Source organism: Tamandua tetradactyla, chromosome 5 (assembly GCF_023851605.1).
Source record: "Tamandua tetradactyla isolate mTamTet1 chromosome 5, mTamTet1.pri, whole genome shotgun sequence".
NCBI lineage: Eukaryota > Metazoa > Chordata > Mammalia > Pilosa > Myrmecophagidae > Tamandua > Tamandua tetradactyla.
In genome coordinates, this window is record NC_135331.1 from 46,292,126 (window position 1) to 46,313,709 (window position 21,584).

Consider the following 21,584-nt stretch of genomic DNA (forward strand, 5'->3'; position numbering starts at 1 on the left):
AGTCACTTGCCTTTTCACCATTTAGACAAAGTCGTTTGAAACATAGATGTATTCAATTTTGAGGAGGTCCCATCTATCTAATTTTCCCTTGGTTGCTTGTGTTTTGGTTGCAAGGTGAGTGAAACTATCTCCTATCACTAGATGTTGAAGATGTTTCCCTATGTTTTCTTGAAGGACTTTTATGGGACCTGCTCTGATATTTAGGTCTTTGATCCATTTTGAATTAATTTTTGCATAGGGTTTAAGATGGGGATCCTCTTTCATTCTTTTGGAAATGAATATCCAGTTCTCCTGATCTAGTTTGCTAGCTTCAGGAATGCAATATACCAGAAATGGAATGACTTTGAAAAAAGGTGAATCTAATAAACTGCTAGTTTATAGTTCTAAGGCCATGAAAATGTCCAAATTAAAGCAAGTCTATAAAATGTCTGAATTAATGCACCAACAAGATATTTTACTTTCACTCAAGAAAGGCTGATGAAGTTCAGGGTTTCTCTCAACTGGAAAGGCACACGGTGATGTCTGCTAGCTTTTTCTCCAGACTTCTCGGTTCATGAAACTTCCTGGGGGCATATTCCTTTTTCATCTCCAAAGGCCTCTGGCTGCATTGGCTCTGTGGTTCTCATGGCTCTATCTTGTGGCTCTGATGCCCTCTCCAAAATGTTTCCTCTTTTAAGGATTTCAGTAAACTAATCAAGACCCACCTGGAATGGGTGGAGTCATATCTCCTTCTAATCGAAAGTTAATGCCATAATTGGGTGAGTCACATCTCATTGGAGATAACCTAATCAAGCTTCCAGCCTACAGTACTGAATAGGGTTTAAAATAAATGGCTGCCTCCACAAAATAGATTAGGATTGGCTTTTCTGGGGACATAAATCCTTTCAAACTGGCACATCTCCAAAAACTATTTATTGATGAGTCTCTTTTGTCCTAGTTGAGTGGATTTGGGAGCCTTGTCAGAAAACAAATGACCATAGACCTGAAAGTCTATCTCTTAACTAATCATTCAATTCCATCAATCATTTTGCCTATCTTTGTGTCAGCCTCATGCTGTTTTGACCATGGTGGCTTTACAATATGCTGTAAGTCAGAAAGCATGAGTCCTCCAAGTTTATCATTTTCAAGGTGCTTTTGAGTATTCAAGACCCATTACCATTTCAAATACATTTTTAATTAGTTTTTCCATTTTTGCAAGTAGTCTATTGGAATTTTGGTTGGTACTGAATTGAATTTGTAAACCAATTTGGATAGAACATCTTAATGCTTATTAATCGTACAATCCATGAAAATGGGATATCTTTCCATTTATTTAGGTCTTCTTTGACTTCCTTTAGCAATTTTTAGTAGTTTCATGTGTACAGGTCCTTTACATACTTTATTCAATTTATTCCTAGATATTTTATCATTTTAAGTGCGATTGTAAATGGAACTTTTTCTTCACTTACCTCATCAGAATACTTGTTCCTAGGTGTGCCAGTTTGAAATCATTGTGTACCCCCAGAAAAACCATGTTTCAATCCTGATCCATTCTCATGGGAGCAACCATTTCTTTTAATCTCTATACAGTGCTGTAAATTGGTATCTTTGGATTAGATTATCTCCATGGAGATGCGGAACAATCAATTGTGGGTATTAACTATTCTTTTTTCACATGGATAGGCACCAGGAATTGATCCTGGGTCTCCAGCCTGGCAAGCAAAAAATATGCCTGCTGAGCCACCATGGCTCACCTTATTTTTTTAAGCCCTACATAAAGCAAGACCCCCCCAAAATGGTGTATAAACTCAGAATTGTTTCTCTCCATGGGAATCTTTAGTAAAAGACAAAAGATTTATGTGATCAGAAAAGAAACCAGGGTACAGTATTAACTTTTAAAAAGAAATAAAAGAAAAAAAGAAAAAAAAAAACACCTCATACATCCCAAACTCTTTACCCCTCCCTCTCATTGACTACTAGTATTTCAATCTACCAGATTTATTTTAACCCTTAGCCACCCCTATTATTTATTTACTTTTATCCATAGTTTTTAACTCATTTGTCCATACCCAGGATAAAAATAGCATCAGACACAAAGTTTTCACAATCAAAGACACATTGTAAAAGTTGTATCATTATACAATCATCTTCAAGAACCAAGGCTTCTGGAACATAGCTCAACAGTTTCAGGTACTTCATTCCAGCCACTCCACTGCACCATAAACTAAAAATGGATATCTACATAATGCATAAGAATAGCCTCCAGGACAGCCTGTCATATCTGTTTGAATTTCTCATTCACTGAGATTTTATCTTATCTCATTTCTCTCTTCCCCCTTTTGGACAAGAAGTCTTTCTTAAGTCCACGATGCTGAGTCCAAGCTCACCCTGGGAGTTCTGCCCCACGATACCAGGATGATTCACATTCTGGGAGTCATGTTGCATGTAGAGGGAAGGCAGTGCGTTGGCTTATAGAAAGAGGTCACATCTGAGCAACAAAAGGGGTTCTATGGGGGTGACTCTTAGGCATGATTATAAGTAGGTTTAGCTTCTCCTTTGTAGGAATAAGTTTCAAAGGGTTGAACCCCAAGATTGAGGGCTCAGCCTATTCAGTTGTCCCCACTGCTTTCAAGAATATCAGGAATTCCCCAAAAAGGGAAGTTGAATATTTCCTCCTTTCTCCCTAGTCCCCCAAGGGGACTTTGCAAATACTTTGTATTTGTTGTCCAAATTACTCTGGGATATATCAGAGCATCACACTAACCTGGACAAACCAACAAAATCTCACAGTGTATTCAAGACTCCCTGTACTTATGGTGCTCAACTAAACTGGCCATATGAGTTAAATTAGGAAATGTGCTACCCAAATATAAATTTTGCACCAAATAAACATCTCTTCCTTTGGCCTCACACAGAAGTTGAAATTTTAAAATTTTGATAAGATTATTTTGACTATCATTCTTCCTTGACTAATATGTTTTTGTTAATTGGGTTTGTGTTGAAGGTTTCCTTTGTAACTTGCAGTATTTCACAGCCAAACCAAGGCCATGTTCCTACTGAGAGAATACAAATCTATTCCAAAGGGCCCCAGGGTAAGAGGTAACTTCTCAGACTGTACTTTCCAACCTTTCCAGCAGAAAACAATGGAGCTCTTCAGTGAGCAATTCCCATAGCCCTACAAATTTAAGGTATTTTTTTTATCCCTTTAACCCCCCAGTTTCTATGGCAAGTGTAGATAAAGGCCCCGCACTGCTTAAGGCACCTATCTAGACAGCACTGAAACTGAGGACTCCTACTGTACTATTTCACCAACCAACATCTGGCCAACATCTGGATCAAGACTGTTCCACATTCCCCTATTTTCCAAAAGGAAAAGACTCTCTTTCTCTACCAGACCACTGCAACCCACCTGGCAAGAATCAGATGTTTTAGGGACTGCTGGATTCAGATGTGGGGGATGGGGACCTGGGGATCCAGTGGAACTCAGTCACTCAATGTATTTGCTCTGTCTGTGGAAATAGTGGGCCTGCAAGCTCCCTGAGATTCTATGTTGAAATGTTCAGTATTGCAGGATCCAGGGTTCACCCTCTCTGGCCAACAGTTGGACAAGGAGTACACAACATCTCACCAGCCAGCCTGACCCAAGCTGACCCACCACCTCCAGCCCTGGGGGTTGAGGAGAGGTACCAAGTGCCACTGTTGAGTTCACACACCACAATTTTTCAGTCATAGTTTCTCTGTTATTTTTGTCCAGATCTTCCTTATATGTTGCAAGTGTCCTTCCATGGTCTTCTGAGCCCAATATCTGCTGTTTTGGATAGCTCCTGTCTGTTCTCTAGGTACTTTTGGTGGAGGGATGAGTTCTGTCTATCTTTATTTCACCATATTCCAAGAGGTTCTCCCTTAATTTACCTATTATATTCTTATTATTGCACCTTGGTTTCAATTCTATCACCTTTTCACTATTTTATGTTAAAATGTTATGCCCTCATAGATAAAATTTGGGTGAGTAAGACTATAAAATTGTTGGTATAAATATTAAGTCAGATCAAATTACTTCACAAAGTTGTGGAGTAATGCAGTCGCATATATATGTATATATATATATATTCCTTTACTTTTTATGTTGCAAAAATAGGTATAGAGGGAAAATTATGAATACTTTTTCCCCAATTACATAGCAATTTAGGCATAAACACAATTCTGATTGGGCAAAGAGTTTAGATATTTAGGATGTGAGAAATCAAGGAATTCAGTCCTTTTACCATGCACTCTCCATAGCACAGCAGGGAATGATGTGGTTGTGGGTGGTGGGCACTGCCCAGAATCCCAGGTGAGTAAGGAGACATGAGGTGCTCATCCAGCCTCAGCAGGACCAAAGGCAGCCATGACCAGGGAATTCCATGGTAACACTTGGGGTTGTGCTGCTCTGATTGTCTGGAATTAAGCTTGGTGAACAAATACTCCCCAGGTACATTTCTTTTCTGTTTGTTATCAGAGAATCATGTCTGAAAAACATGAGTTAATATTGCAGAGAGGCGTTCACAAGGAATCTGCATTAGTCTAGTCAACATACTGCATAAGTATTCTCTGTGAATATTAATTGACATATGATTATCAGAATGTTTTATTGCTCATTGCAGTCAAATGCATTATTGATGAAAATTTACAACAACCCAGTGAATTTTTCTCTCAAAAGAATAACAGAATGTGGGTATCATCACAATCTTTTTTTTTTTTATTAACGGAAAGAAAGAAAAAAAGGAAAAAAAAAGAAATTAACACAACATTTAGAAATCATACCGTTCTACATATGCACTCAGTAATTCTTAACATCATCACATAGATGCATGATCCTCGTTTCTTAGTACATTTGCATCGGTTTAGAGGAACTAGCAACACAACAGAAAAAGACATAAAATGTTAATATAGAGAAAAGAAATAAAAGTAGTAATAATAGTAAAAAACAACAACAAAAAAACCCTGTAGCTCAGATGCAGCTTCATTCAGTGTTTTAACATGATTACTTTACAATTAGGTATTGTTGTGCTGTCCATTTTTGAGTTTTTGTAGCTAGTCCTGTTGCACAGTCTGTATCCCTACCGCTCCAATTACCCATTATCTTACCCTGTTTCTAACTCCTGCTGAACTCTGTTACCAGTGACATATTTCAAGTTTATTCTCGAATGTCCGTTCACATCAGTGGGACCATATAGTATTTGTCCTTTAGTTTTTGGCTGGACTCACTCAGCATAATATTCTCTAGGTCCATCCATGTTATTACATGCTTCATAAGTTTATCTTGTCTTAAAGCTGCATAATATTCCATCGCATGTATATACCACAGTTTATTTAGCCATTCTTCTGTTGATGGACATTTTGGCTGTTTCCATCTCTTTGCAATTGTAAATAGCGCTGCTATAAACATTGGTGTGCAAATGTCCGTTTGTGTCTTTGCCCTTAAGTCCTTTGAGTAGATACCTAGCAATGGTATTGCTGGGTCGTATGGCAATTCTATATTCAGCTTTTTGAGGAACCGCCAAACTGCCTTCCACAGTGGTTGCACCATTCGACATTCCCACCAACAGTGGATAAGTGTGCCTCTTTCTCCGCATCCTCTCCAGCACTTGTCATTTTCTGTTTTGTTGATAATGGCCATTCTGGTGGGTGTGAGATGATATCTCATTGTGGTTTTGATTTGCATTTCTCTAATGGCCAGGGACATTGAGCATCTCTTCATGTGCCTCTTGGCCATCCGTATTTCCTCTTCTGGTAGGTGTCTGTTCAAGTCTTTTTCCCATTTTGTAATTGGGTTGGCTGTCTTTTTGTTGTTGAGTTGAACAATCTCTTTATATATTCTGGATACTAGACCTTTATCTGATATGTCGTTTCCAAATATCGATTCCCATTGTGTAGGCTGTCTTTCTACTTTCTTGATGAAGTTCTTTGATGCACAAAAGTATTTAATTTTGAGGAGCTCCCATTTATTTATTTCTTTCTTCAGTGCTCTTCCTTTAGGTTTAAGGTCCATAAAACCACCTCCAGTTGTAAGATTCATAAGATATCTCCCTACATTTTCCTCTAACTGTTTTATGGTCTTAGACCTAATGTTTAGATCTTTGATCCATTTTGAGTTAACTTTTGTATAAGGTGTGAGATGCAGATCTTCTTTCATTCTTTTACATATGGATATCCAGTTCTCTAGGCACCATTTATTGAAGAGACTGTTCTGTCCCAGGTGAGTTGGCTTGACTACCTTATCAAAGATCAAATGTCCATAGATGAGAGGGTCTATATCTGAGCACTCTATTCGATTCCATTGGTCGATATATCTATCTTTATGCCAATACCATGCTGTTTTGACCACTGTGGCTTCATAATATGCCTTAAAGTCAGGCAGCGTGAGACCTCCAGCTTCGTTTTTTTTCCTCAAGATGTTTTTAGCAATTCGGGGCACCCTGCCCTTCCAGATAAATTTGCTTATTGGTTTTTCTATTTCTGAAAAATAAGTTGTTGGGATTTTGATTGGTATTGCATTGAATCTGTAGATCAGTTTAGGTAGGATTGACATCTTAATTATATTTAGTCTTCCAATCCATGAACACGGTATGCCCTTCCATCTATTTAGGTCTTCTGTGATTTGTTTTAGCAGTTTTTTGTAGATTTCTTTATATAGGTTTTTTGTCTCTGGTTAAATTTATTCCTAGGTATTTTATTCTTTTAGTTGCGATTGTAAATGGGATTCGTTTCTTGATTTCCCCCTCGGCTTGTTCATTACAAGTGTATAGAAATGCTACAGATTTTTGAATGTTGATCTTGTAGCCTGCTACTTTGCTGTACTCATTTATTAGCTCTAGTAGTTTTGTTATGGATTTTTCCGGGTTTTCGACGTATAGTATCATATTGTCTGCAAACAGTGACAGTTTTACTTCTTCCTTTCCAATTTTGATGCCTTGTATTTCTTTTTCTTATCTAATTGCTCTGGCTAGAACCTCCAACACAATGTTGAATAATAGTGGTGATAGTGGACATCCTTGTCTTGTTCCTGATCTTAGGGGGAAAGTTTTCAATTTTTCCCCATTGAGGATGATATTAGCTGTGGGTTTTTCATATATTCCCTCTATCATTTTAAGGAAGTTCCCTTGTATTCCTATCTTTTGAAGTGTTTTCAACAAGAAAGCATGTTGAATTTTGTCAAATGCCTTCTCTGCATCAATTGAGATGATCATGTGATTTCTCTGCTTTGATTTGTTGATATGGTGTATTACATTAATTGATTTTCTTATGTTGAACCATCCTTGCATACCTGGGATGAATCCTACTTGGTCATGATGTATAATTCTTTTAATATGTTGTTGGATGCGATTTGCTAGAATTTTATTGAGGATTTTTGCATCTATATTCATTAGAGAGATTGGTCTGCAGTTTTCTTTTTTTGTAATATCTTTGCCTGGTTTTGGTACGAGGGTGATGTTGGCTTCATATAATGAATTAGGTAGTTTTCCCTCCACTTCGAATTTTTTGAAGAGTTTGAGGAGAGTTGGTACTAATTCTTTCTGGAATGTTTGATAGAATTCACATGTGAAGCCATCTGGTCCTGGACTTTTCTTTTTAGGGAGCTTTTGAATGACTAATTCAATCTCTTTACTTGTGATTGGTTTGTTGAGGTCATCTATTTCTTCTTGAGTCAAAGTTGGTTGTTCATGTCTTTCCAGGAACCCGTCCATTTCATCTAAATTGTTGTATTTATTAGCGTAAAGTTGTTCATAGTATCCTGTTATTACCTCCTTTATTTCTGTGAGGTCAGTAGTTGTGTCTCCTCTTCCATTTCTGATCTTATTTATTTGCATCCTCTCTCTTCTTCTTTTTGTCAATCTTGCTAAAGGCCCATCAATCTTATTGATTTTCTCATAGAACCAGCTTCTGGTCTTATTGATTTTCTCTATTGTTTTCATGTTTTCAATTTCATTTATTTCTGCTCTAATCTTTGTTATTTCTTTCCTTTTGTTTGCTTTGGGATTAGTTTGCTGTTCTTTCTCCAGTTCTTCCAAGTGGACAGTTAATTCCTGCATTTTTGCCTTTTCTTCTTTTCTGATAAAGGCATTTAGGGCAATAAATTTCCCTCTTAGCACTGCCTTTGCTGCGTCCCGTAAGTTTTGATATGTTGTGTTTTCATTTTCATTCGCCTCTAGGTATTTACTAATTTCTCTTGCAATTTCTTCTTTGACCCACTTGTTGTTTAAGAGTGTGTTGTCGAGCCTCCATGTATTTGTGAATTTTCTGGCACTCTGCTTATTATTCATTTCCAACTTCATTCCTTTATGATCCGAGAAAGTGTTGTGTATGATTTCAATCTTTTTAAATTTGTTAAGAGTTGCTTTGTGACCCAGTATATGGTCTATCTTTGAGAATGATCCATGAGCACTTGAAAAAAAGGTGTATCCTGCTGTTGTGGGATGTAATGTCCTATAGATGTCTGTTAAGTCTAGCTCATTTATAGTAATATTCAGATTCTCTATTTCTTTATTGATCCTCTGTCTAGATGTTCTGTCCATTGATGAGAGTGGTGAATTGAAGTCTCCAACTATTATGGTATATGATTCTATTTCGCTTTTCAGTGTTTACAGAGTATTCCTCACGTATTTTGGGGCATTCTGGTTCGGTGCATAAATATTTATGATTGTTATGTCTTCTTGTTTAATTGTTCCTTTTATTAGTATATAGTGTCCTTCTTTGTCTCTTTTAACTGTTTTACATTTGAAGTCTAATTTGTTGGATATTAGTATAGCCACTCCTGCTCTTTTCTGATTATTATTTGCATGAAATATCTTTTCCCAGCCTCTCACTTTCAACCTATGTTTATCTTTGGGTCTAAGGTGTGTTTCCTGTAGACAGCATATAGAAGGATCCTGTTTTTTTAATCCATTCTGCCAGTCTATGTCTTTTGATTGGGGAATTCAGTCCATTAACATTTAGTGTTATTACTGTTTGGATAATATTTTCCTCTACCATTTTGTCTTTTGTATTATATATATCATATCTGACTTTCCTTCTTTCTACACTCTTCTCCATATCTCTCTCTTCTGTCTTTTTGTATCTGACTCTAGTGCTCCCTTTAGTATTTCTTGCAGAGCTGGTCTTTCTTGGTCACAAATTCTCTTAGTGACTTTTTGTCTGAGAATATTTTAATTTCTCCCTCATTTTTGAAGGACAATTTTGCTGGATGTAGGAGTCTTGGTTGGAAGTTTTTTCCTTTTAGTAACTTAAATATCTCATCCCACTGTCTTCTAGCTTCCATGGTTTCTGCTGAGAAGTCTACACATAGTCTTATTGGGTTTCCCTTGTATGTGATGGATTGCTTCTCTCTCGCTGCTTTCAAGATCCTCTCTTTCTCTTTGACCTCTCACATTCTAACTAATAAGTGTCTTGGGGAACGCCTATTTGGGTCTAATCTCTTTGGGGTGCGCTGCACTTCTTGGATCTGTAATTTTAGGTCTTTCATAAGAGTTGGGAAATTTTCAGTGATAATTTCTTCCATTAGTTTTTCTCCTCCTTTTCCCTTCTCTTCTCCTTCTGGGACACCCACAACATGTATATTTGTGTGGTTCATATTGTCCTTGAGTTCCCTGATACCCTGTTCGAATTTTTCCATTCTTTTCCGGATAGTTTCTGTTTCTTTTTGGAATTCAGATGTTGTATCCTCCAAATCACTAATTCTATCTTCTGTCTCTTTAAATCTATCATTGTAGGTATCCATTGTTTTTTCCATCTTTTCTACTTTATCCTTCCCTTCCATAAGTTCTGTGATTTGTTTTTTCAGTTTTTCTATTTCTTCTTTATGTTCAGCCCATGTCTTCTTCATGTCCTCCCTCAATTTATTGATTTCATTTTTGAAGAGGTTTTCCATTTCTGTTCGTATATTCAGCATTAGTTGTTTCAGCTCCTGTATCTCATTTGAACTATTGGTTTGCTCCTTTGACTTGGCCATATTTTCAATTTTCTGAGCATCATCCGTTATCTTCTGCTGGCGTCTGGGCATTTAGTCAGATTTCCCTGAGTGTTGGACCCCACAGGTTGTAAGATTTTTCTGTGAAATCTCTGGGTTCTGTTTTTCTTATCCTGTCCAGTAGGTGGCACTCATGGCACACGTTTGTCTATGGGATCCACCAGTAAAAGTTGCTGTGGGTCCTTTAACTCTGGAAAACTCTCGCCGTAGGGGAGGTTTGGCAGCCAAAGTGTCTTGGAAGAGTGCCAGCCATCCCGGGGGTCCGAACGCGGGGAGGGTCACTGGCCGCCGCAGCACGTGAGAGCGCCCGCCCAAATTTCCTAGTTGGCCCGGGGCGCCAAGCGTGGCAGAAGGGCACCAGATCTCGCAGCCCGGGAGAGTGCACTGTTCCCAGGCGGACTGGGGAGTCACTTGTTTGGAAGGGACCCCCTGGTCACCATTCTCCGCAGTCTGGGGATTTCTGACCCAACTCTTTCAGTTGGTCTGGGGGGCCTCGCGTGGTGGGGACGCCAGCCGTCACGGCCTGAGGGGACCACCTGCCCAGTTCTGCCAGCTGGCCTGGGAAGGAGGAAGGGAGGGATTCCAGCCGCTTGCCGTCCCGCCCAGGAAAGCCCGCGTTCCTCGGTGATCTCACTGGAGCTGGTTCTCCCAGACAGTCAGCCGTTCCAGGATGGGGTACGCTGTCCCTTTGATCTCCGTCGTGGCTCCGGGAGCTGCTCTGTATTGTCTCCACTCCCCCTGTAGCTGTTCTGGAGGAGGAAAGGTGAGGGTGGCAAGGCTGTCGAGGCTGGTGGCAGAGGAGCCGGTGAAGGCGGAAGAGGGCACCGTGGTGGTTGGAGAGGCGCCGGAACAGGAGGGGGAAGAGGGGGAAGAAGGAGGGCGGGCGGGTCGGCTGCTGTGGGGTGCGGGCCGGCGGAGAAAGAGAGGGGAGAAGGAGAGTGGGCGGGTCCCACATTACAATCTTAACACAGTAAAATTAAAGGTTGAACAATATAGAAGAACCCATACAAAGTTGAATATTATACCATCTTAAAATTCTATGTTTAGAATTTTTTTTTAGTACAGAGGATTAAAAATAGGGTAGCAGCCAAAGGTTTAGACTAGTGTCATTTTCTCTTTTAATCTGTTATATGCCATGTATGGTATGAAATATTTGAAAAGTAAGATTCTTTTTTATTTAGAGGTTCTTTTGGTCTTGAATAAATGGGTTATTGATTTATCAAGACTAAGTTTAAAAAAATTCTTATTGTGAAATAAACCATATATGGAGAAAAGTGATAGATTTCATTTTAACAAATAGCTATAGAAAAAACTTCAAAGTATGGTATGGGTTACAAGTCCACAAATTCAGGTGTTTCATTCTAGCTCTTCTAATACACTGGAGACTTAAAAGAAATGTCAATATAATTATTTAGTAGTCATGCTCATTTGTTAAATACTATCTTCTATGTTGCAACTCCTCCCTCTCATTTTGTCCTTTTCTCAATCTTTATGGATATTTGGGCAATGACCTTTCTAACTTCTTCATGTTAAGAAAGGGTGTTGACATTATAGGTAAGGGGTTGCAATTGGTTATTGTTTTCAGAGAGACTGGTACCTTGGGTTTCAGGGTTTAACTGGCATAGGAACAATCTGGATGTTTTAGGTTCCTGAGAAATAAACTGAGTGAAACTATTATAGCGTCTCAGACGCTCTATAGTATAAAGTATCTATATAAAGAAAGCTCTGGGCATGCTTTAGGGTTTTCAGGATACTGTTTGCTGGGCGTTGGCATACAGTGCAATATACAATATCTAGCTGAAGCATGTATAAGAGTAACTACTACAATGGCCTCTCAACTATATTTGAAATCTCTTAGCCACTGCAACCTTATATTTTTATCTATTTATTTCCCCCACTTGGATCAAGTAGCATTGTCAACCCCATGATGCCAGAGCCAGACTCATCGCTGGGAGTCATGCCCCAAATTTCCAGGAGAATTACACCCCCGGAAGTCATGTCCCACATAAGGGGAGAGTCATGAGTTCAAATGTATTCCACGAAGGATGCTGAAAGACTGAAGAAAGATGTTGCATACTCCTACCCATAATGTCAACACCCTTTCTTAACACGAAGAAGTTAGAATGGTCATTGCCCAAATATCTACTGGCCTTTACAGAACCTTTCCAACACTCTACATAAATTGAAAGTAACCAACTAAGTAATGCTAAATTGGGCCCTAGGTTTGCTGCTACTATATCCTGCTCATAACAATTACAACCTCGATTTCTAGAGAACTACAGAGAATTTGAGAAGCAAATAATTCTGAGATCAAAAACTTGAACTAGGCCCTGCCCCGCCTCCCGGGTATCCACGGGTCCTCCACCGGGTGGCGTCCCCAAGTGGCTCCTCCTCCTCCCAGCCCGTTGGCTGTTGGCCTGGGGGACGTCAGAACTGCCAGCGTGGAAACCACAGCTGGGCGAGGGAGGCAGAAGTAGCTCCCGGGACTGCCGGCACACCATCGAGCTCAGCCGACCGCGTCAGCTATGGACGCATCCCTAGAGAAGATAGCAGACCCCACATTAGCCGAAACGGTAAAAAAATTTGAAGGAAGCGATGAAGATGCTAGAAGACAGTCAAAGAAGAACAGAGGAGGAAAATAAAAAGATGCTCATATCAGGAGACATCCCAGGGCCACTCCAGGGCAGTGGACAAGATATGGTGAGCTTCCTCCTATTAGTTCAAAATCTGATGCATGGAGATGAAGATGAGGAGCCCCAGTGTTCCCGAATCCAGAATATTGGAGAACAAGGTCATATGGCTTTGTTAGGCCACAGTTTGGGAGCTTATATTTCAACTCTGGACAAAGAGAAACTGAAAAAACTTACAACAAGGATACTTTCGGATACTACCTTATGGTTATGCAGAATTTTCAGGTATGAAAATGGCTGTGCTTATTTCCATGAAGAAGAAAGAGACAGACTTGCAAAGATCTGTAGGCTTGCCATTCATTCTTGCTATGAAGGCTTCGTGGTGGATGGATTTAATGTGTTATGTAACAAAAAACCTGTTATATATCTTAGTGCTGCTGCTAGGCCTGGCCTGGGCCAATATCTTTGCAATCAGCTTGGCTTGCCCTTTCCCTGCTTGTGTCGTGTGCCCTGTAACACTATGTTTGGATCTCAGCATCAGATGGATGTTGTCTTCTTGGCAAAAACGATTAAAGAAGATACAGAACGAGGAAGACAGCCCCTGTTGCTTGTTGCAAATGCTGGTACTGCAGCAGTAGGACACACAGACAAGACTGGATGTTTGAAAGAACTCTGTGAGAAGTGTGGCATGTGGCTTCATGTGGAGGGTGTGAATCTGGCAACATTGGCTCTAGGTTATGTCTCCTCCTCAGTGCTGGCTGCATCAAATGTGATAGCATGACACTGACTCCTGGCCCGTAGCTGGGCTTGCCAGCTGTTCCTGCAGTTACGCTTTATAAACATGACGATCCTGCCTTGACCCTAGTTGCAGGTCTTACATCAAATAAGCCAGCAGACAAACTCTGTGCCCTGCCACTGTGGTTATCTTTACAGTACTTGGGACTTGATGGGATTGTGGAGAGAATAAAGCATGCCTGTCAACTGGGTCAATGGTTGCAAGAAAGTTTGAAGAAAGTAAACCACATCAGAATCTTGGTGGAAGATGAGCTGAGTTCTCCAGTAGTGGTGTTCAGATTTTTCCAGGAACTACCAGGCCCAAATTCAGGGCATAAGGCTGCACCGGTGCCCAACATGGTGCCTTCATGTAGTCGGCCGGGAGAGGCACTCCTGTGATGCACTGCATCGCTGGCTGGGAGGACAGCTGAAACAGCTGTTGCCTGCGAGCAGCCTCACTGTCATGGATCTGGAAGTCGAGGGCACGTGTGTGCGGCTCAGCCCTTTGATGACAGCAGCAGTTTTAGGAACTCAGGGAGAAGATGTGGATCAGCTCATAGCCTGCATAAAGAGCAAGCTGCCAGTCCTGACCTGTACCCTCCAGCTGAGAGGAGAGTTCAAGCAGGAGGTAGAAGGAACAGAAGGTCTTTTATATGTTGATGACCCCAACTGGCCTGGAATAGGGGTTGTCAGGTATGAACATGCAAATGATGATGAGAGCTGTTTGAAATTAGATCCTGAAGGAGAGAAAATCCATGCTGGACTCCTGCAAAAGTTAAAGAAACTGGAATCTGACCTTACATTTAAAATGGGCCCTGAGTATAAAAGTATGAAGAGCTGTATTTACACTGGCATGGCAAGCGATGATGTCAGTATTTCAGAACTCGTGGAGACCATTGCAGTCAAAGCCCGAGAAATTGAGGAAAACTCAAGGCTTCTTGAAAACATGACATAAGTTGTTTGGAAAGGAATCCAGGAAGCACAGGTTCAGCTGCGGAAGGCAAATGAGGAACGGCTTCTGGAAGAGGGAGTGTTATGGCAGATCCCTGCAGTAGAATCTGTGCTGAATTGGTTTTCCCCAGTACAAGCTGCATGAAAGGGAAGGACTTTTAACTTAACAGCAGGATCTCTGGAGTCCACAGAACATACATGTCTCCAAAATACAAGGTACAGGAGTTACGCCGCCTCCAACCCCCTCAGGCACTTGCACTAGACAGAGACTTCCCGGCCCGAAGCCTTTTAAAAGGTCCCTAAGAGGTTCAGATGCTTTCAGTGAGACAAGCTCGGTCAGTCACACTGAAGACTTAGAAAAGATGGAGCAACTGTCCTGTGGGCTGGAACAAGACACCCTAGAAGTAAACAGCCCTGGGCAAAGCCCAAGGGACCCCATCCTTCAGGCAGCAGGCCACACTGAGGCTCTCCAGGACAGGGCCCAGCGACCAGAGATGACTGTCCACACGTAGAAAAGCCAGAGAGCTTGAGGTAAAACTCAGTGTTTGGCTTGAGACTGTACTGAATATTGTTTCAGGGAACATGAAGTTATATTGAAAATGTGAACTGTGTCACATGCTAAAACAAAGGAATTACTGTTATTTGTGCTTAACTGGGATTTTTTGCACAAATATGTGCCTAAAAGCCAGGCTTTCCAGGAGGGCAATTTGAATGTTTAATTTAGTGGTATGTTGAACAACAAACAACTATTGTTTTTGTCCTAATCAATTATAGTAATACCATTTTTTCCCCTGAGTTAGCACAAACACTTTTTATTAACAAAGAACACTTGAAAATTCAAGTGCCTGCCACTTGAAATACTTGCTCATATCTTTCTAAGTATAAGTGTAATTATTAGGTTGCATATAATAATTTTTCCATAAAACAGCTTTCTTTTAGAACTCTCCTGGTTCTCTGCTGTACTTCTGCAGAGAGGAGACAGCATTCTTTGCCATCTGTTTGAGTTGGTATTTTAGTTTGATCAAGTTGAAATATACAGCTGGATTGTGTTTGACTTAAAGGAGAATGGGTTTCAGTGGGATTGTAAATAACTGTGTCAGAAGCCCTCTCTGGCCATCCCCAACTGCTGCTTTTCTTGAAGACATAAGGACTGTGTCCACTCAAGCTGTGGCAGGGTTATCAAGCAAGTTAGACTGGGCAGTGCTTCTGTCTGTGATTTTCCTCTGCCACAAATCTCTCTCTTCCTTTACATACTATTTGTAAACAAATCAAAAGAACTCATCTATTAAGAATAACTGAGAAGTCTGACCATATATACATAATTTTTTTAAGCTGGTAAAACTTTTAAATTGGCACATAAGTATGGCGTGTACTCATTTCTATGTTTAATATTGGAACATCTGATAGATGCTACCCTTAAGAATGTACTATTGGGCAGGCCACGGTGGCTCAGCAGGCAAGAATGCTCGCCTGCCATGCCAGAGGACCCGGGTTCAATTCCCAGTGCCTGCCCATGTAAAAAAAAAAAAAAGAAAGAAAAGAAATAATAAAAAGAACCTACTATTAAATATGCAGTCTAGCATCTAGTTAAGTTTAAAGTAAGTATACCTTTGACCTATCTCACATTTATGAAACTTCTGTAGCTTCTGCTCCTTTAACAACCCACCCTCTTGGGCCCAACTTAGGAAAGAGAACCAGAAAAGTCATCTTCCTCCGGTTGATCAAGCCAGACTGCTGCTGAAGTAATTAGAAGTAAGCCCTTAATTACTGCCTGTTTCTATTTTTCCAAAAGTACTGCATGACTTCATTTATCACAAGTAATGGCCCCAGTGCCTTTTTAGTCCAGCAATTTCACTGTGTAGATTTTTTTAAAATGGTGGGGAATTCACATTGGGTTTGTGAACTGTAAGTATTGGAAGCCTTATACCACATTAAGCCTAATTATACTCTGATTTCATGTCATTTCTGACACTAGGCACTCATGAAAGTGCAGTTTACCTTTTTCTTGTGTGGGGTGGGGGGTGCAGATGATTAAAGTCTTCCCTATCTGTTTATTTGGTGCAATGAAGTATAGCAGATAAAATGGGGGAGGGGTAAATTATCACCTTTAACAAGATTAATTTTTAAATGTTTTTTATTTGGAATTGTTAATTGGTTTTGCTGAAACAGAATTTCAACCTTAAGAAAGTTGAATGTTGGTTTCAATAAAGGTTCTTGAAATTGTTAAAAAAAAACAACTTGAACTATTTATTATTGATCCTCTTCATATATTCCATAAACTCTTTAGCCTACTTGTCTCTAAAGACCATTCAGTTTATGGCTGTTCACAAATTTCAGTATTTTAATAAGGAATTTAGGTAATGCATGGCTATTTTCTCCATCATACTCAAGTTATTTATTACATATAGTTTTATACTTAGAGCTCCATTTGATACATAACCTAATTACTGGAGGTATCAAACATGAGCCAAAATTGTCAGCCTCAGCTTCCCCAAATTATTTACTTTAAAATTTTGTCTCCTCGGTATTCCCTCACATCTAATAAGTTAAATAATTGTATTTTCCCTTCAAGCTTTTTTTCCTCTTTCTCTCTATTAAAATGCATGACATTATCTACTGCATTTCTGCCACTTCCATATTCTTGTGTTCATCTATTTTTTCCTATATGATCAATATAAATAAATATATATTATGTAACAGGGGAGAAGAGATGACAAAGATATGGAGACAAGTTCCCATAGTATCAATGTGAAGAAATACTGCAGTTGGAAATTCCACATGAAGTGACAAGTCAATGCCTTCTGTTTGTGCAGATTTTATTGTTTAACCTTCCTGTAAATTTAGTAAATATTTAAGAATGCATTTCCCATTTGAACCTCCCACACTCTGCCCTTTAACTCCTTCTCTTAAATATTATGACCATCCTCTTTCCATGGTTGTGGATAGTGGAACAGTCACAGAATGAATGCTGGCCATTGGATTTGGAATATTTTTGAAGTGAAATAATTTATCATTTAATATCTCTAATTTAATGTTCTACAATCTATTATAAGAAATGAATCCATCTATTGCATTAAGAGAAAAAAAAATTGGGATATATGTCAGTCAAATAGGTAAACTTTTAAAATATTTTTTTAAATGTTTCTAATGATAAAGTTTGGTTTGATATTTCTCCACTCCTGTCCTTATATAAAACATTGTGAATTCTTCATTGTAAAAAGTTACTAACTGTCCTTGAGTGTTTGAGTAAAAAAATATGACCATGACCATACAGGGGCATATTTTTAATGTATTGTTTTTGTTTGTAAAGTCTACTGGAATGAAATATGCCAGAAATGGAATGGATTTTGCAAAGGGAATTCATTCAGTTAGATGTTTACAATTCTAAGGCTATGAAAATGTCCAAATAAAGGCATCAAGAAAGGTTGGATGATGTTCAGTGTCCCTCTGTCAGCTGGAAAGGCACATGGTGACAGCTGGTGGCTTTCTCTCCAGTCTTCCTCAAACGCTTCCCCAGGGGTGTTTTCTTTCTGCATCTCCAAAGGTCCCTGTCTGTGTGGGCTCTGAAGGTTTTTCCAAAAAGGTTTCCTCTTAAAGGACTCCAATAAGCAGCCCCACATTGATTATGTAGTGACACATATCCATGGAAACCACCTAATCAAAAAGTCCCACCCAAAATTAGGTGGAAAATCTCCATGGAAGCAACATAATCAAAGGATGCAACCCTCCAGTACTAAATCACAATTAAAGAGCGTGGCTTCTCTGGGGTAAACAACAGTTTTAAGGCAGCACAATCTACCCTCTGGATCCCAAAATGACATGTTCTTCCAAAACGCAAAATACATTCATTCCATCACAATATTGCAAACCCATAAACCTTTTCAGTAACAACACAAATATAACACAAAGTAAGAAAGAGTACCAAGATCTCATCAAAGTCAGTTACAGACAATTTTCCCTTGGCTCTGGATTTGTAAAACTCAGAACAAGTTTTCAGTTGCCATACAAAGGAGAGGTACATGGCAATATCTGCTAGCTTTCTCTCCAGGCTTTTTCAGACACTTTCCCTGGGGGCATTTTCTTTCCATGGCTCCAAAAGTTTCTGGTTGTGTGGGCTCTGAAGTATTTTCCACAATGGTTCCTTCTTAAAGGACTGTCAGTCAGAGGCCCATATCAAAAAGGTGGAGACATATCCCCATGGAAACCACCTAATCAAATGGTCCCACCTATAAATGAGTCACTGCTCCATGGAAACAACTTAAACAAAAACCTCCCACCCTATAAAATTAAATCAGGGCTAAACAATATGACTTTTCTGGGGTGCACAACAGCTTCAAACCTGCACAATTATCTATATTTGTTTGTGTCTTTTAGGGTGAAATTAATAAAATAGGAAAAAATACTACAGGACAGGGTGTTTGATGATTCTATCTGACTTAATCACTTGTCAATAATTTAAGGCTGAAAATGGAGTGTGGCTTTTTTTTTTAACTGAGAAAATATTAACTTTATTGGACAGGCAAAAATTTTCAAAGTTGATAATGCTATTGAACAAATAGCATTTGTTGAACAAATCTCATACATTGCTGGGGGACTATAATTTGCTCCAACTAGGTTTAGACACCAACTTTTCATCATCTAGTAAAATTGTTAATGGACCTACCCCAAAATGCAACAACACTACTTCTCCATATTTAATGCCAGAGAAAGGCTCACACACCTTTCTCTGGCATTAGAAAGAGGATAATTACTTAATGGGAAAATATCTTAAAAGCTTAAATATTTATCAATAGGACTAGATTACCAAATTATATATACAATTATGGAATACTGTGCAGCCTTTATAGGAATAAGGAAAAAATAAGGAAGAACTATATATTCTGACCTACAAAGATCTCCAAATATTGAATAAGAAAAGCAAATTTTAGAACTATCTTTCAGGTACGTTACAATTTATATAAACAAATGCACACCCATACACACAGTGCTATAAATCATAAATCAGCAAATTTTTTCTGTGAAAGACTAGATAATAAATATTTTAGATCTTGAAGGCCAAGAAATAAACTGAGAATTTATACAGATACTTACATAACAAGAGAAAATTTTCCAGATATTTTTATTAGCAAAATTCAAATAGTAATACTTGAGGACAAGTTTTTTATAATATATTTCTACTAAGACAAAGAATTAATATGCCTTTTAGGGGACAGCAATTTGCTCAATTGGGTTTCAAAGTTAGTGTTTTCTGTCCGATGATTCTATATGTTCATATATAAAAACCATTTTTAGATTGAAGTCTGTATAAAACATGTAATTGGCTGTGATTTGCTGACCCTTGCTATACCTCATCTATGGGTACATGTATGCAAATGTAAGTTTATTAGGAATGGACTAAAGCACAACATATCAAACTTATTAAAGCAATGCTTTTCTCTGGATACTAAAATTGAGGAGAGGATAATCAGTGAGAATTTTATTCTTAACCATAATATAATTTTCAAGGAAGACTATATTCATGTACTATTTTAAACAAAATTTCTCTTTTAAATTTGTGGTTCCCTGATTGCTCTCTAAATATTTATTTTTATTTTACAGTTACATTTCCAAACCAAAAACAATACAATAAATTAAAAAATTAAAATGTTAAGCATCATCGCAAAGTCCCCTGAGGGGTGGAAGAAAGATATGGAGCCATCAACCTCCACCACTGAGGAAACCCCATCACTGTCCCAAACATCTGGGGCTGCAAAGCAATAGGCCAAGCCCTTAAACATTTTTTTGTTTGTTTTTGTTTTTTTTGCATGCTTTATGGCAGAAAAGAAGATGATCAAAGGAGATGGTGGAGTTTTACAGAGAAGGTAGGATTTGACAAATGAAAATGATTGCTAAATCATTAAATTGATATTTCTTTTTATTCTCCAGTATCTTAGAGCATCTAGAAGTAAAAACCCAAAATTGTGGAATTGTAACCCATGCCAAGCTCTGAAATATGTCCTACAACTTATTGTGGTGCTGTGCTTTGAAATTCATTGCTTTTTTGTATAAATGTTATTTTTCACACACACAAAAAAAGTTGATTGTGATGATAAGAAAATATTTATGCTAGACTTCTAGCCTCTTCTATTCTGGAGTAGTTAGAAGGAAAAATCTGAGAGGATGGTATGGTAGCCCATGACAAATTGCGGGATCTGCCCTGTAACTACTAGTGGAAGAGTGCTTTGAAAACTATTGCTTTTTTATTTCTTTGTTTTGAGTATGGTTTTATATAAACACAACAAACTTATTTTTAATTTTCTTCTTTTATTATTTCTCATACACCTTTCATTAAATGTGATTTCATTTAACTTTTTTTTTTTTTTTTACATGGGCAGGCACCGGGAATCGAACCCAGGTCCTCTGGCATGGCAGGCAAGCGTCCTTGCCTGCTGAGCCACCGTGGCCCGCCCTCATTTAACATTGAACACACTTTCAGCTTATTAAGATAAATGGTACAATCTTTGTTCATTATATGCATTTCTGAACCTAGATAGCATAAATAAGTGAAGAATTTTAAAAATCATAACCCTTCCTAAATTAAGGAAGACAAATACATTATTTTCTTCCATTAAATTTCATTCTAAGGAAACGTAGCATTGTAACAATAAATAATTAGAACACCAGATAATAATGATATGGATTTTTAGCCATTGTTTTATTTCTCAGGCTATTTTAAATGTAAAACAAATTTTACTCTAAAAATAATGACTTACTAGTATCCATCCAATCCTCATGCATGAAGTTTCCATCTGTCTGCTGATATTCAGGACGAATGAATATCAGTAAGATTAGAAGGAGGGAGTGAATATTCAATGCAACAGAGGTCAGCAAATGTGTTTATTTCACGGAAAATTCCTATAATGCCCACTAATCTGTCTTCATTTGTATCTATGTTGGTGAGGACACAGGGAACGGAAGAGTTTGACCATTTTACATCTGCTGTGCAGATGTAAAATGGTCAAAGACACACTATCAAGCTGTTTGAGTCCAAAGGGAAAATAGCTACCATTTTATCCATTAACTTTCTTAATTGGTATCAGCCAATAATAAAATCTTACTGAGTAATCAGTGGATCAGTGTGTCATTTTTTTTAACTCTGTTAGTGCACATTTATCTATGGACAGAACTATAATTAATTCTAGCTTCCAATTACTCAGTCTTCAATTCTTAAGTGGCTTTCATGGAATTGCTTCACTGAAATCCAT

The 21,584-nt window shown here is 38.6% G+C and overlaps 1 long non-coding RNA gene, 1 other non-coding gene and 1 pseudogene across 2 annotated transcripts in view; 1 reads left to right on the forward strand and 2 right to left on the reverse strand.

Annotated features, from left to right (window-relative positions):
* Window positions 1-21,584, reverse strand: part of LOC143684122 (uncharacterized) — a 193,696-nt gene that overhangs the window by 92,309 nt on the left and 79,803 nt on the right. The window lies entirely within an intron of this gene.
* On the reverse strand, window positions 1,746-1,863 carry LOC143685244 (U5 spliceosomal RNA). Its single transcript, XR_013176492.1, has one exon. It is a non-coding gene; the product is annotated as a U5 spliceosomal RNA (small nuclear RNA).
* Window positions 12,511-14,875, forward strand: LOC143682400 (putative pyridoxal-dependent decarboxylase domain-containing protein 2 pseudogene; annotated as a pseudogene).